Below are 16752 nucleotides of genomic sequence, written 5' to 3'. Positions count from 1 at the left end.
ATGTTCATCCCAGAAGCACAAAATGCATGGCATGGCATGCATATAATGAAGAACATAATGCACAATTTGGTCAAGTTTGAAGAAAATCCTACTATTATTAACAAAGTTATAGAGGGTAAAACTTTACATTTTGTTGTGAATTTCGTGCACTCTACAACCTGCACGACGTCATCATCACATATCAATTCGTCCATACCACAACGAAGTAAGTTCGTATAAATTGGGTGGAAAAGAATTATTTTGTTTTAGTTCTTTAATCATTTGTATATAAATATCAATTATTCCAACGAGACATGTGTGTATGTAGGTATATAGTATATGCGTGCTAATGAACTTTGCGGGTAGAGCCTAATTTAGATAGATATAAGAAGTAAATCGGAAATATGGGTACGATCAATTTATATACGTGCATACATGTGTACAGTATTCGGAAATAGGCAGTTTGTTTGTTTAGGGTGAGCGTAATATCTATGGCTGTAATATGTAGGTATGTCTCGTAGTTTGGAAAAATGTGAAGGATTATGTTGGATTTGTAGCTAGATACAGATAGAAAAATGTGCGTTGAAATTTCTTACATAAAATGAGCACAAAACCTTTATATCCGAAGCGCGAGCTTCCGGTATTCCGACTTGTTTATATCTAATGTATGTTAAATTCTTCGCATTTGCTAATAATATTAAACTGAGAGTGTGAAGTATATGAGGCTGGCTATTATGAATAAAGGGCTTTCCATCAAATGATTTATTTAAATCGTTTTCTAAAAAAAATAAGGGCAATGGAATTTTTAGCTATGTGACACGGAGCTGTCGTGTACTCGTCGCTCCTCAAACCTTCTTCTTTTTCTTCAGCCAGTTTCGCCATTTGGCTCTATCAAATGCATGATCAGGATGTAATCGCGAGGCTTTCAAATCCCCACCCAGCGCATCAAGCCACCGTTGTTTCTGCGGACCTTTTGGTCGCTTACCATTGACTTCGATGTTCAGACCAATATTGGTAAGTGAATTCTCGTCAGTGCGAATTACATGACCACACCATCGAAAACGCCTCTCTCGCAGTTTTTCCATGATCGGTGCAAACCCATATCGATCGCGGAGATTCTCATTTCAAACGTAATCAAAACGTGTCACGCCACCAGTGCAATGCAACATCTTCGTTCCCATTACCGGAAGACGCCGTTCATTGTCTTTTATAGTCGGCCAACACTCAGAACTATAGAAAGCGGCAGATGGAGTGCATGGCGGTAAATTTTATATTTGAGACGTTTGCTGATACGTCGATCACAAAGAACACCAGTTGTGGAGTGCCACTTCATCCAGGGTGCGTTAATGCTGGAAAGAATTTCATTACGCAGTTCTCCATTGGCTGATAGCATTGGCCCGAGATATGTAAATCGATCAGTTCTGGGCAGGCTACTTGACAGAACTGAACGATTTAAATATCTCCAGTCAATGCTATCAGCCAATGGAGAACTGCATTATGCTCCTTACAGAGGCAAACACAAAACCTTTTATACCTGAAACATCAAGCTTCTGGTTTCGGGACTTGTTTCTTTCCTTTTAGTTTATCTAATGAACATGAGAAACGGAACCACAAAGCTTTGTAGAAGTTTTGTTATTAACAAAGTTATAGTCGGCCAGACCATTTAACACTGATTTTTAATCGGGAGTAAACAGGTCAATTGTAAACAAAATTCCCCCCATAACGGTTTCTCGGGCTATTTTGTATTATTGTTTGAATTTTTCATGTCCATAGTTTCTGTTGTTTTGAGCTTGAGGAACGTTAAAAATGCTTCACCACAAACCAATTGTAGTTTAGGAGGAAATTAATATTATACATATATAATATTCTCCATTCATAAAGTATTGTATATTATGCGTAATTTGATTGCAGATGTTTTACATTTTAAAGGTTAACTTTCTCCTTCAAGGGAATTTATATATACATAACTTAATAAATCTTTTCCCAGTGCCCTCTTCGTTTACAAGACCTTCAAAGGGCTATGGCATTTCAAATAATATTATGCCATAAGATGGCCCCAGGGCGGGTCTGACATCATTTGAAGCCAAAAAGATTTTCTGGCAGAATACCACCCATGACAGTGAAATCTTCCGCTTTATTGAATGAGGTTGAGTAAGATTAATTTGATCAATCGTCATCAATGCACCCGGTATCCGAACTGCCTTAGTAAAGAAATTTAAAGACCAATTCGGGATCCCTAAAGCAGTCTGGCGTCCTAAGCTACGCTATCTTTTCATCTCAAGCAGGTTCTGCGAAATCTTCTTTTTCTACCGTAGATATTGCCCTTATAGGCTTTCCGGGCTGGATCATCCTCATCCATATGAATTAGGTGACCCACCCACCGCAACCTGTTGAGTTAGATTTTATCCACAACAAGACAGTCGAGGTATCGCTCGTAAAGTTCATCATTATTTAGATTTCGGAATCAAGCATCCTCATCTAAGGGACCAAAAATTCTTCGGGGGATTCTTCACTCAATCGCGACCAAGAGTTCGCAATTTTTTTGCTAAGAACCCAGGTTTCCGAGGAATACATAAGGACTGGCAAGATCATAGTTTTGTTACAGTAAGAACTTTGACCCTATGGTGAGACGTTTCGAGCGGAACAGTTTTTGTAAGCTGCATCGTCGTACCTGTTATTAGTTGTGGTTTTTGAGAAATTTTTAACGGTCCTAAAAAAGTAGTAGTTTTCTATCTTTATTGTTTTATTCATACATAGAGAGAATTCAGAAGCAATCAAGTTTGAATTTGATTGCAAGCTTAGAGAGGTTTTACAAAATCAGGTCTAAAGTATAATACTTTCAATTTTTGAACATATCTTCGCTTTTGTATTAAATTAAATTCTCCTAAAAGACCCTTCAATAATACTCAAAATTTTAGAAGATTGACTTCAGCTAATCGCTGTTTGTTGCAATCAGTTAGTGCTTTTGGTAACGTCAATAAATAATATAATAATAAATATGTTACATAGGTACATATGTCACAAACGCGATCATGATACTAAATAAAAGGAATACAATTCTATTATATTCCACTATTTTTCTACAATTTTAGCCGAATTCCAGCGCACATTCAACCCATGATGCCACTCATAATATAACGTCTCACCACAAAAAACGTGCAGTTAGGTCAAGACATTTTCTTGAACTGTTGTTCTGCTTGGTTACTAAGTTTATTATCATTGTAAATAACACACAAAAAACATTTATAAAAAGATTGCATTACAGCTCTATATTTTGCCTACAGCAATGTCCGTGAGAAATTTATATATGTATGTAGCATATCAGAACAGATCTCCAAAGTTATTGTGCATACATTCTGAATATCTGCACCAATAAACTGTTTATAGGTAGCGAATGAAAATCTGTTGAGCGAAATATGGATAGTTAAAATGAATCTAAAACACAGACGGTACCGCAAAACTCATTGATATTGAAGTGATGCAGATGATTTGATAATTTCAGGAATGAGAAAATGAAATAAACCATCAATAGTTTGTTTCTGTTATGATATTAATATTGGAAAATCACGCTAGGTTTAGAAAATCACAAAAATTTTCATGCTCAATGAGAATGTACCGCGACTGAGGCCAGTTAACTTTTAATTAAAAATAAAAAATTGAAAAATATACATAGGTGGAGTTTATTAATTCACTAGAGAATGTATGGATGGATTGATATTTTGCTTGCGAAGATCATGTGCAATCTGCAATTGAATTGTGGGTACTTCCCCTATTTTTCACTTTGATTAGAGAGTTGTTGTATATCCATAGTAGCGAATTCCAAAGGTTTTTATTGAGTAGATAAAATAATTAAAAATTCCGACCATTTAATTTGTTTGCAATTTTTTCAACAAAAGGACTACTGTTTTTAAGGTTTTTTGTAAGCACAAAACCTTATTAAACTTGGTTTATTGTCTGTCTGTCCGTCACATGCATTTTTCTCGGAGACGGTTATAGCGATTGACACCAAATTTGGTACAAAGGTGGCAACTGCGAACGCTCACACATACATTGAGTTACATCCTTTTACGTTGAATTTAAGGGGGTGTAAATTTTTTTTCATCAAATATAGTCATGTGGGGTATCGAATAAAGGTCTTGGTTAGCACTTTTCAAAGCAGAAAAAAAATCAGGAGGCTGCCACTATATGGTGCCTGGGCTCCGAAATACCTTCCATACCGGTATCTGTTCAAGTAAAGCTAATAATATTATATTACTATAACTTTTGATAATTGGCTGGAAACCCCCTTAAGTTTATCCTAGCACCACGAAGTGCAGTGATATAGGCTGATAAGAAATACACAAAACCTTTCATATCTGAAGCGTCCAGCTTGCGGTTTCCCGAGTTGTTTATGAGCTGAAGTTGAGGTTTTCCGTGAGTTCATTTTTTCAACGCCCTTGATTATTGGAATATAGAAGTAGGTATCAACATAAGTGATATGAAAGTCGATACACTACGCAACCCTGTAGTGCTTCAATAAAATAAATAATCAAAATAAGAAGCCGGGTATTCAGAATAGAGTGTATTTTAGTTAAATCTCTTCAAGCTCGAAGTTTCTTGTCGTTAAGGATATGATTATTACTCTAATTTGACTCAGGTATTCATTCATAGCAGCTGAGTCTGCTGGTAGCCATCTTCCAGTCACGGTACAAATCCCCTGCAAAGAGCAAGATTTGAAGCGTGCCCTTCCTCCGCAACAGTCTTGTCCTCTGATCACTAAACCATACGAACATATCGATAAAATATTTCCCGTTATCTTGCTAGGCTAGCCCACCCGATTACGCAGCTGCACTAATAATGCCGAAATAATGGGAAGCCTTCATCCACATCTAAAAAACTAAAAAGCGGTGCTAGATTTTGGGTTGGATATTGATCAAGTAAAGACGAAGTACAAACAAAAATCAACATAACATCCAATATGTGCTGGTTAGCTGACGACAATAAAGATAGGATTCCCGAACAAACTGTCTAAAGAGACCCCTCCATTGTCCACTCTTATTAACCAGACTCACTCTGCTTTTTTCCCAAATTAACTTCTTCAAATTTAAATAGCTTATTATGTTGGATGAAAAATGGAAAAAATGGATGAAGACTGGGTTCGACAGAGCCTCCAAGACAAAATATATGGTGACAACGTCAGGACCAAAAATCAACCAATCAACAACACCAGACCGCAGTGGTCAAACGGGAAGAATAAGGATAGAAGAATACTACTTTGAGACCGTTGATAATTTCTCCTAGCTAGGGTCGAAAATCACAAATGATAACAGCAACGACGATGGAATCCGCGCACAGTTGTTGGCAGGCAACAGAGTATATTTGAGCTTACAAAAGCTGTTCCACTCGAAACGTCTCACCATAGGGTCAAGCTCTTACTGTACAAGACAATGATCTTTCCAGTCCTCATATATTCCTCGGAGATTTGGGTTCCTTGGGTTTGGAGTTCTTTATTAATGCAGGCCTAAACCGGATACCAATTGTTGCGCCGTTGATAATGATGGAGATGTTCTATATTAACCCCTACATTTGCAGAAAGGTCTGCATTGAAGCTATTTAATCCCGCCAAGCCCCATAAATGAGGAATAAAAATGGTTATGCGAGAAAGGTCATCGAGAATTATTTATGACTTTGCTCTCAATGTTGGTGATGGGACTTGTCCCTAATATGTACTTGCGATCCCCTCATATGGGCATCATCTCAAATTTGGCCTCTTCGGCCCCGAAATTTAAAAACGACAAGCCCTATTTCGATAATTGATTCACCTCGGCCAGTCTTCTTATATATTTTGCATCGGCTCTGTCAGAGTTTGCCAGAGGATCTCAGGATATGAAGTGCGAATTGTTGCCGTTCGTTGGTTGGACAATAAAGCGGTGCAGTTGTATTTGATCTTTGTTGGAGATGAGTCAATTGGGACATGCCGGCGTTGGAGCACAAAGGGAAAACAGTTAATTGCGTCGCGAGACCAACTATTTTAACAGAATGCATAAGCTCATGGGAATAGTTGATCTTTCTGACTTGCTAATGGAATGTCAATCATTGTTCCGCTAACTGGTACATGCGAATATTTTACTGGCCTTTGAGAACGGCAGTAACCAATTCCAAGCTATTGTATTGCCATCACCAACAAATTTTTGAATGCCATGGGGTACTTCCTCAACGGTTCAAAAGTTTCCTACAAGCAACGTCCAATATCTAGTGACCATACAACTCGTGTACGTCTAAAATTTTAAAAAATTGTTAATTTCGAACTAATAATCACTGGAATGCTGAAGAAATCTAACCGTTGCTTCAGAAGCAAGGCCGAAAGAGATAAATAGCTGTGCCCGTCTACATTCCAGATTCATTTTTTATAAACAGCATTTATTCTGAATTGATGCCGGTTTGAAGGATTTGCTTACTGACTCAAACTATCAAGTTTTACATTCAATTTTAATGTAATTCATTCCCTAATCGACCTTGATTCTACTTAAGGATAGCTGATAGCTTTCCAATGTTTCAATATCCAATATCTTAAATTTGCCTAAAATAGATATCGTATTTTCCAGGATGTATTTTCGACGTCACTTAGGATCGGTGTACATATCATGGTAAACTATGGCATGATCAAAGGATCCATCTAGATCGTCGATGGATCATGTAAGCATACTATATCACTAAGCCTAGAGGGCGACGGCTCTCTCAATACAATTACTTTGCTGCAGGCTAGGAAACTGTACCAGAAAGTCAGAAGGAAACCGAATATGAACAATGAATAGCAATCATACAGACGGGGCAAGCTAAAAAAGATCATTCGAAGAAGTAGAAAAATTTTCTCCAAATAGCAATATGAGAAAGCCGGCTGAACCCTTGAAGTGTGGTGTACAGGATCGAATGAAAAGCAAATTATCACAGGAATCACCATAGGTGATTCGTCCAGGCTTTTTCAAAGAAATTGTTGCCGCCTCTTTCCCCAACTCTGCGGTGGGCAAGGGGTCTAATGATTATATTCTCAGCATAGTGTAAAAGCGAATAGCTGTTGCTGACTTCTAAAGCTAATTAGCCAATTAGACATGCAGCTCATTCCTAACATTAGGGAATGACTCACGCAGAGACGTGAGAATACCAATAATTAGCTCGAGAACACGGTTTACGTTTTCGTACCAGAACAGAGACAGTTAATCAGATGCTACCTCGCTACCTTGCCTGGGAGCAGGGTTACTGAAACTGTTCGCTCCGTTATATAATTCGCAAAGAAAAAATGTGATTGCCAATTATAGTAATCATAAATCCGCCCACACTTCAGACCAAAGCTCTGTCGGACATAAAATTTTGGATTAAGGATTTAGGACCCCTCATTCAGATGCTACTATCTGAAGAGTTACCTCTAACCTGGTACGAAATCATAAACCGTGTTCTCCTCTCACGTTTTGATCATTTGTTTGCTAAATCATCGCGGCCTGATCCGATATCACTGGATGGGGACTTAGGATTCCTCAATCCTTAAACGAAAACACATCGTCAAACGAAAAGCAGAAACTTAAGGATTCAACGAATTCTGTAAAAAAGTGTAAATGAAAAAATAATCGACGAAACACGTTTACAGTAAACTAACTATTATTACAGTGCTACCATTACCACGCATTTATTAGAAACATAATGGTGAAATCCCCATGTCGGTATAGGTCGAGCTCTGTATATGGAGGAGCTAAGGGTTTTACTTTATAATGTCTTTAGAACTTTAAAACATAGTAAACAATTCCTCAATTCCATCGTTAAGTGCTTCAGTTAGGACGGAATTTACTTTATTTAATGGTAGCAATGAATGCAGTAATATTCTTGACAGCAACTTTCCAAATAAGATACAGTCCTTGATTTCGAGAGAAGGGCAGTCGATCCCCTCGAAGACTATAGAAAAAAGTATACGCCGGAGGTAATCATTATGAGAAAAATGATGCCGGCGGTAAAAATTATACTTTTCTGGGGTGAAAATTATGTGGGTTCTCTCTCATCCCCTTTTTAATGTAAATTTTAATTGCAGGCCCCCGAAAAAACTCCGGGAACGGGGGAATCCCCCTTTTCCTTCTCTCTCTTCAGGCCAGCATATAGCAAAAGAAATTTATATAAATCGAGGACAGAAGAAACCATTTGATGTTGTAGGATCTAAATGAAGACTTTCCAGTGAGCGTACTTTATATAATTGCATTTATTTTAGGGTCTGGGTTAGTCGATTCGGCGGACAATGGCGGGCTGCATCAATTTGAAAGCAGCTGCATTCTTCACTTTAATGCGTGGATCACTCGTTTGTAACCAGAACAGTTTTAAATTTAAATATAGCCGAGGTTATCATCCAGTACAAGAAACTCTTCAGATGTTGCTTCATCTAACCATTCCCTACGACCTAATAATTGTCTACGCTCAGACCTGTTAAGGCGGAAACCTGGTGGTGTCCTCGTTATGTTTATGAATCCATAGAAATGGAGCAAAAACCTGTAACCGCTTTCGGTCTAACTATCCATAGGACAGAGATAAGCCAGCGTCTGGAGAGTTGCCTCTGTCCTGGACGCTACCGGCAGCAATTTTTGAAGCTTTATATTGTCATATGTATATGGGAATGTGGACTAATCTGACGATCCTCCAAATTTAAAAGAAGCCAAGCACAAATAGTCTAAACTAGAAATAATGTATGTATTTATTCCTACATGAGTTTGACTCATCTAGTTATAATATTAAGTTTGTCCTACTTTGCGTAACATGATTATGTTAATGTAAATTTTATTGTTGCGTATTCTAATCATTTAACCGGTTTTGCTGAGATAATCCGAATGATGCCCCCAAACAATTTAAATATAAGCAATGAAGGAGTCTCTTGATCCAGTTTTTTGTTGTCTAAATCAGTAAAAAAATATTCATTTAATCAAAGGAATGCGAATGGGAATATTTCTTTATGGGAAGAAGTAATCATAGCTCAGATGTCCTATGGGTGGTAGTATGTATACGTTACTAAGAATAATAACCCAACAATCATTTATGCTAATTAAGAGGGATGGATGAAAATAATGCGCAGATTATATCAATGGCTTATTGTTCTTTTTTTCTGAATCAAGTCTGGCTTTCTAAGAACTATGGTAGATCCCACTTAAATTAAAAAAAATTAAATGTTCATCATCTGTGATATCTATTATACTTCCTAACGCCAATCTGTCAAGATGATCTTCACTTGATGAATTGTAATTTCGCCTTGATAAGATCCCCCGGGGCGTCTTCTTTTGGTAATTCATGCATAATTAGAACTAAAGTAAAGTACTCGGGAAACTGTAGGTGAGAACAAGATTATATTTATATTTGATTTCCGGCATATTAAGGGTCTGTCCAATGAAAATTGAATTTATTTTTTCGAAGTAGTGTTCACGGCTAAGTAATTGACTTTACATTTATTATTGAAGACGTTGTTATAAAGCGTCAACCAGACGGTTATAGGTATATATGTATATTTCATCTTAGATTTTGGCCTAGTGAAGCAACCGCCAAGTGCTCGTTAATATCTTTTGTGTGTGCGACCTGCATATATGTATTAACATTAATCAGAGAAACCATTATTGCAAAGTACCCCATATCACGGATAAGCTACCAGTTTTCTCAACTTAGAATGTAAATTCCCTAATTACAGACAGAGTATTCTTGCTAAACGCGAGGCAAGATTATAAAACTCTGGAAAAACTCCTTTCTTATACAGCACGTGGCGATAGCCGCCTGTAAAACCTTAAGGAGTCAGGAGAATTGAAAAAAAATTTTGCTATTTTGGCATAGCGTTTGTCTACAGTGTTGCAGCCGCTTCCAGACACGATTCTGCATTTGTAAAAATTTATTATTCGGTTCTAAGCGGAAGATGATTCGGAAAACGTCATCATCGTTAACAGTGATATAAGCGGTATCTGGCCTACGCCTGCCTTAATAAGGAACTCCAGATATTCCGGTTTTGCGCCGAGGTCCACCAATTCAATATCCTGTTGAGCGTCCTGGCCTAGGTCAACCATGTTTTCCTTGATATTACCCTTATATACTTTTCGGGCTTGATCATCCTCACCCATACAGATTCAGTAACCCCTTACCGCAACCTACTGAGCCGAATTTTATCCGAACGGTCCATAGAAAGACAGCAATAAGTGACCTCAACACCATTTCAAATAATGAAGCGTAGCAATGTGAAGTCCGCATCTCCATTATCGCGAACGAAGGATGCACAGAAAAGACTCGGCGGATACGAAGGTTGATCACTGTCATCGGGGAGTGGTTCGAAAAGAAACACAGGGGGATTGAAAATAATCTAATTCAATTTCTCACGGAGCATGGAGGATACCATGAGTATCTCCTTTATTTTTCATTTAATGTGGAAATTTCATCAATTATCCAAACTGCAATGCAGTCCCGGTTGACCCGGAGCACATGCTTTTCCACTGGCCGAGATTGGCGGACGAATAAAAACTTAAAGGAAATTCTGAATAGAAATAATCGAAAATCTTTAAATCGGTGCACTTTAAAAAGGTACAATGCTAACATTCGAGCTGTTGAATTGAAACCAATGTAGCTCCAAAAGAGATTCCGAAAACAAGACAAAAGGTCGTATTTCACATAGCTAATTTTGAAGAAATAGGTAGGGAGTTGTGTATATTGAGAAGTAGTTTTTGTTTTTGAATCAGCGTCTAATACGATCTCTCTTCCCCATGTCTAGAAGGACAACTTCACGAAAATCCCCTAATAAAAATCGAAGTAAGGTTGTTAATGATAACGAACCAAAAATAGCCACAAAAAAGCCTGATCCGGTAGAATAGGAAATAAATTTAGTGAGCTTTATACAAGCAATTGCAGCTAAGTAGTAGGCGATCTCGATCCCTCACTCTTTGGGATGCCTTCTAGATGGCGTTAACAGCATTACTGATAAAATTTGCAGCGAGTAAAACAGGACAAAATCACAAAACAGTGATAAATATTGGGTTCCAACCAAAAATAAATATATCTAAGTATAAAGCTGGCAATTGATTAATCACAAAAGAACAAGTGAACGAACTATGTTGTATTTTGCCGATCTCCACCGATACTGTGTCAACAGGTTAGTTGGCAATCCACCTATCGACCCTGTAAAATGGTGATGCAGTGATACAGGGTCTGGAAGCAATTGAGCGTCGAGAATCGATGGAAACAATAATTGTTTGAAAAATACTATCCGCATACTTATCCAGCGAATATGAAAGAAGATAAAATTCCGCAAGCAACATTTGTCCCATTACCGAAAAAATGACATGCTACAATTACCGGGGTGTATGTGTATGAGGTGGGAGAGAGGCTAAGCTAAGTGCTAACCCTAGTGATACACTCTGCCCGATTCCCCCGATTAACGGTATGTCCCGAACTCGTTTATGTATCGTAGTATTTTCGTTAATGGATGGGATGTTCAGCACATCAGCACCAAACATCTGATGTTTGATGCATCCATAGGTGGGGTATAGAAAATGTTGTTAGATCTCGCTTCTTCATTGCAAAATAAACACATATAATCTTGGAGAATTCTTATTCTGAACATATTCCCACCACGTAAATTATGGCCAGTAAGAATGCCCCCAATACACTTCTGCAAGTGTTTCTGTTTTTCAACAGGATAAACTGTGTAGTATGTTTGTTTGGTTCTGACAGGAAAATTATGTTCCCAAATTGTGTTCCCAATTTTCGACAGCAGCATGAACCCAATTGCTGGTTCCGGTTCGAGCATGGGGGAAATTGAACCCTCTTTTGCTAAAGCATACGAGATATCGTTTCTCTCTACATCACAGTGACTAGGTACCCTGAGTAGTTCCATTGTATTGAATCTAGAAATAGAGTTCAATTGATTTCTGCATTGCTGAACGATTTTCGAAGTAGTCAAAAGACTCAACACCCTTAATGCAGCTTGACGATCGCTACAACGTAGCATATTATCCCAAGGGAAAAAGCAGATTGGCGCAAAACCAATGAGTTAGTTCCGCAAACAGAAGACACTAATACTGAAGCTGGCCGGCCATCCATATAGGAAGTTTATGCTGCGGCAAAGAGTCTGAAAGCAAACAAAGTGCTGAATCGATGATACTCCCGCAGATTCATTGGATAGCAACAACAAATACGTGACAAAGGCTTCCTAGATAGAAGGAAATCCCAGTAGAAAGGTATAAAAGCACCATCTATCCAATCTACAAAAAAGGTGACAAGTTGACATGCGATAATTATAGGGTCATCTCTATGCCCTGTTCTGCTCACAAAGTGCTCATCAAAATTCTGGAAGGAACCCTGAAACCCAATGCCGAAAAAGTTATTGGAGAGTAGCATGACGGCTTCTGCAGTGTACTCAACAATAGATCAGGTGTACATCATGAAACAAGTACTCGAGAAACGCAAGGAGTTCAATGCCGAAAACTACCAAATATTCGTCTGACTGATTGGCTTTTACCAAGAAATAGGGAGGCTATAACCTTGAACTTTGAATACGCATTCAGAAAAATCCATGTTTAAAAAAAATTTACGCTGCTGCTAAAGTCAACACGAGTGCCACGCGTGGGTATAATTTACGTAAGGACGCAAAAGCACAATAATAACCTATCATTGCGGTGGAATTGTCTTTAGACAACTATCGAATCCAACCTATTTGCAAAGGTCATCATGTGCTGCATGCCCGACATAACAGTGGCAACCTCCACATTCAAGCTATAGCCGAGACACATTTCTACTAGTACTTACAAACTCTGCTTTGCTGTCAAAATTCCTATGGATAGGCATTCGGAATATTATCGTAGACGAAAACCGATTTCGGAAACGTCCAGCGGGAACTATGGGCCACTACATACAAATTCCGAATGAATCACCCAAATCCTGTCGAGGAACAGATTAGCTGGCCCCTTGACATCGGAGCTAAGTACGCGGTTGACGTTACAATAAAATATCACCATTCAGCCGAGCCGCTACACGCTTAATTTTACAGAAGGAGCAAATGAATCGCTTATATGTGGCTAAAGCAGATTGCGGGCTGACACCACTTAACTTGAAGGATCAATCTTTTAATACTCTGAGTGGAATAAAATTGGAGCAGGAGCGGATCGATCAATGGAAGTCCACGATAATGCACATGAATCGCTTCTGGGGGTCATTCGTCGATCTCCATTTGTCAATAGCTTTTTGCTGGGAAGCTCTTTGCATCAGAATAATGTTGTATCCATTGCGATTCACCGATATCTTGCATACAGGCCTCAGCTGAGCTTGGAAGCGTACCCGATTTATCCACCATAATAGCAACATTAAGCGAAAGTTCAAGGAGAAGAAGGTTAACTATGAGGCTTGAAAAGTTACAGAAATTTGGCATCTCGGAACGGTGATTTTAGTTTCCATATCAGCTATAGTTATTGCATATCTATGCAATACTTTGGTAGGAAAAGAAAACGTGGCAAACACTGCCTGAGATGGAGCGATGGCGTAGGTTAGGACGCCAGATATCTTTTACGGACATCGAATCGGGGCAAAACCGGGGTTTCTGGAGTTCCCTATTAAGGTCGGCCTAGACCAGATACCGGTTGTTGCGCCGTTGATGATGTTGGTTTATTGTACCTAAAACCCTCACACCGTCCCTAGAGGTCCTCAGATCTCAGATAGTCTAGTTCAGACTCAGGCTCCATGGTGCGGACGTTTTCAACGGAGTTCTTGATTATCCTACCTGCCACAAAAATTTATTCTCGTTAAGTAGCTTAACTGCTTAGACTTTAACTCAGACTGAAAATTGATAAAAGCTTTTGAAATGATGGTGTTAAGAAAAACCTTTGTAGCAGTTCGAGAGGATGAGGGGTGGCAAATCAGGCACGACATAGCGACCCGAAAGTCTCTAAGCTGATGATGCTCCGAAAGCTCCAATGGGCTGAGGTTTAATGAATGGCGACACTAAAATACTTAAAAAGGTATCCAAAGGGAAAATCGAAGTTAACAGACTGGCAAGGAAACCAAGAAGACGATGGAACTGCACCTCATTATTAGGGGGTAACACAACGAAGAATTCTAGCGAAATATTACCAATATGCACCTCTAATTACATTTTTCGTAGCTGAGTGTGGAACTAGCTGGAATTTTATCAGGCACTTCGACGATACTTGAAAATAAGAATCTAAGTCTTTGCACAAATGAAGCAGATACACAGATGCAAGCAAGTCGCTGTAGATTATGTAGGGTGAAAGCGTGCGAGAGGCGCTGATGATGCGAAGACATTTCAATCATATCTACTTGTGAAAAATTCATGGGGATGCATAAATTTTTCGAAATAAACACAAAACTCGAATTAAAATCTGAAATGAAAAAACATAGTAGTCTTTCTACCAATTCATTTTTAACTATAGTCTTCCTATAATAGAACTGAACTTGAACTGGAGTCAATTTTTTGCTCATGATTAGAGAAAATGGAAAATCTGTTTAGATATCTTAACATTTTTAAATCATAACTAAACCTTCAGCATCTTATTTCTATTCCAATCAGTAACATAACTTTATAATACTGTAAGTGATCTTTAGCACACATTACATATGCAACCGTGCAAGACTTCAATTTATAAGCAAAACTGCTCCAAGTGCACCAAAACTATTTGAAAATTCTCAGAAGTGATTCAGATACGAATTTAAGTCCCAAAACGGGGAATATTGAGGAAATTGTAGCAAGAATTAGGGTCAAAACGAAATTGTATTCGCACCGGATATATAACTTTCCACTTTTCTACTGTATTTACTGAAGCACAACTCATCACACCTACAAAGCTGCAGTGAGCTCCTGATATAACTTCGAAACTGAATATTTGACGATTTTACGATGTGACTGTTCTTAAAACTAACTAGAAATATAAAATATATTAAAGTGGAAATGGAAGATGTCACTTTTATACATTAATAGCAGTTCAAGCTTACAACAGTTGCACTTACCTTTGAGCATAAATATGTAGATCTGCAAAATATGTAAAACTGCAGAAAATCACTGCCAACGGAAACCAAAGATCGTAAACCCGATGGAAGGTCCACTATCTTCAAGAAGATGCTATGATCGGAGCTAAGAAAAAATCTCAGCCAACGTTGCAAAATGCAACGGCAAGTTCTTGGCAAGATATTCGCGAAAATCTGCTTGTAGTTAAAAACGCAGCTATATACGTGCGAATGCACTGTTGACCGTTGGCGAATGCGTTCTTAGCGTGCCGAATCCCAGAACGGCCAAGTTGGAAGAAGAATGTTTAAAGAGGTGCGCGAAACTGCTGCAGGGAAAAGCCACTAAAAGCTGATTCTAGGTCATATCTTTAATGTTGGACTATTATAATCCAGTTTACGCGAGTGCTTCGATGCAATAATTAACTCAGCGCTAAAGTGCACTTCTGCTATTTTTTTCGTGAAAGCGCTAAGTGGTCGAGAACTCCTTTCTTGATTTCTTCTTCTCGTTTGGTTTCTTACTAGTGCGATTGCTGACCACTTTTTTGTTTAACGGTTCCGAAAAAAAATTTAACTTTCTTGTTTATTGTACAGCGACAGTACGCGGCTTAGCTGGAATGAACAGTCTACCAAGACTCTTCTAACGGTTCTCATTAAGGTCGCGTCCACACATGGTTTCAGCAATAATAAGTTCGATCGCATACACAAACTTCCACTAATTCAAAGCTGTTTAACTGAGCACTAGCGCTTTGCACATTCACTTCACTTTTCCAACCGGTAGTTGTAACATTTAGATGAAAACTGATATTTGGATCTTGACTACCATTGACGAATTTGTTTCAGAAGTTCCAAGATCATTCTTTTTCACAGAAGGTGTAATGGAACTTATTTATTGAATGGGAGTTAAATCCAACAATGTCCAGTTGCTTTTGAACCTCGGAATCGGCACAAAGCACTCCACTCGATCTTCAACCATAGGTCTTTGCAACTGATCTTAAGACCTTGACACTGAAGATGTTCACAAGCAACTGAACGCAACAGTTCTTCAGCGTTGATTCTCAGCAGTTCGTGGTTTAATAGCCATCACCATCGCGCCTGGCATTAACCAGGTATTAACAATCGCACATATGCTTCAATATCTCTGTGTTTCTCTTTAAACAACCTGTACCTGTGCATTTGCCAAACGCTAAGCACTAACTCACACATAAGTGGAATAGCTCAGGTCATTCTTATGAGAAAGTTAGTTGGGTTTGATCCGATGCAGCTGAAGAAGAAGTTGTGGTGTTTCATGTAGGAAAGATTAACCCTCGATCTCGGCTATGTGCAGAGGCAGAGCAGAGAACAATGTAACCAATGAATACCAATGAAGATTCCAATGAATAAATAATAAGTTGCATTTGATAGAAATCAATAGTCTCAGAATAGTAGAAGGCAAAGGCATTCAGAATTAGATATGCAAATAGGGACTTATGAGATGTGTTGTATCAAATAAAAGATATGAACAAATTAGTCGGGGCACTCATCGCCCATTATTGTTCAAATCCAGCAGCAATGATTTTCTTAGCCCATGGATGAACAAATTTTGAATCCAAAAAGTCAACTATCTTTCAGAGCGAAGATATATAAATTCACTTCTAAAGGGCGGAAAATTATGGCATTTTCTTTTTAGTCTTTTTAGCCGTACCAACTGTTCACGGGTTAAAAAAACGCGAGTACCACGGTTACTTTCGACAAAGAGAAAAGAAATCATTAGTTATAAGAACACATATCAACATTTACCTCAAATAC

General features: G+C 38.4%; 1 protein-coding gene across 1 annotated transcript in view; it reads right to left on the bottom strand.

Annotated features, from left to right (window-relative positions):
* The window catches only part of LOC119646811 (serine proteinase stubble), an 83214-nt gene extending 67227 nt beyond the window's left edge, over positions 1–15987 (bottom strand). The window contains exon 1 of the mRNA XM_038047412.1: positions 14971–15987. The gene's annotated coding sequence lies outside the window, so the exon portion shown is untranslated. The remainder of the gene's footprint in view (positions 1–14970) is intronic.
* Between the last annotated feature and the right edge of the window lie 765 nt (positions 15988–16752).

This window comes from Hermetia illucens, chromosome 1 (assembly GCF_905115235.1).
Source record: "Hermetia illucens chromosome 1, iHerIll2.2.curated.20191125, whole genome shotgun sequence".
In the NCBI taxonomy this organism is placed as follows: Eukaryota; Metazoa; Arthropoda; class Insecta; order Diptera; family Stratiomyidae; genus Hermetia; species Hermetia illucens.
The sequence above is the reverse complement of the archived record's forward strand: the minus strand, read 5'-3'. Positions and strand labels throughout refer to the sequence as shown.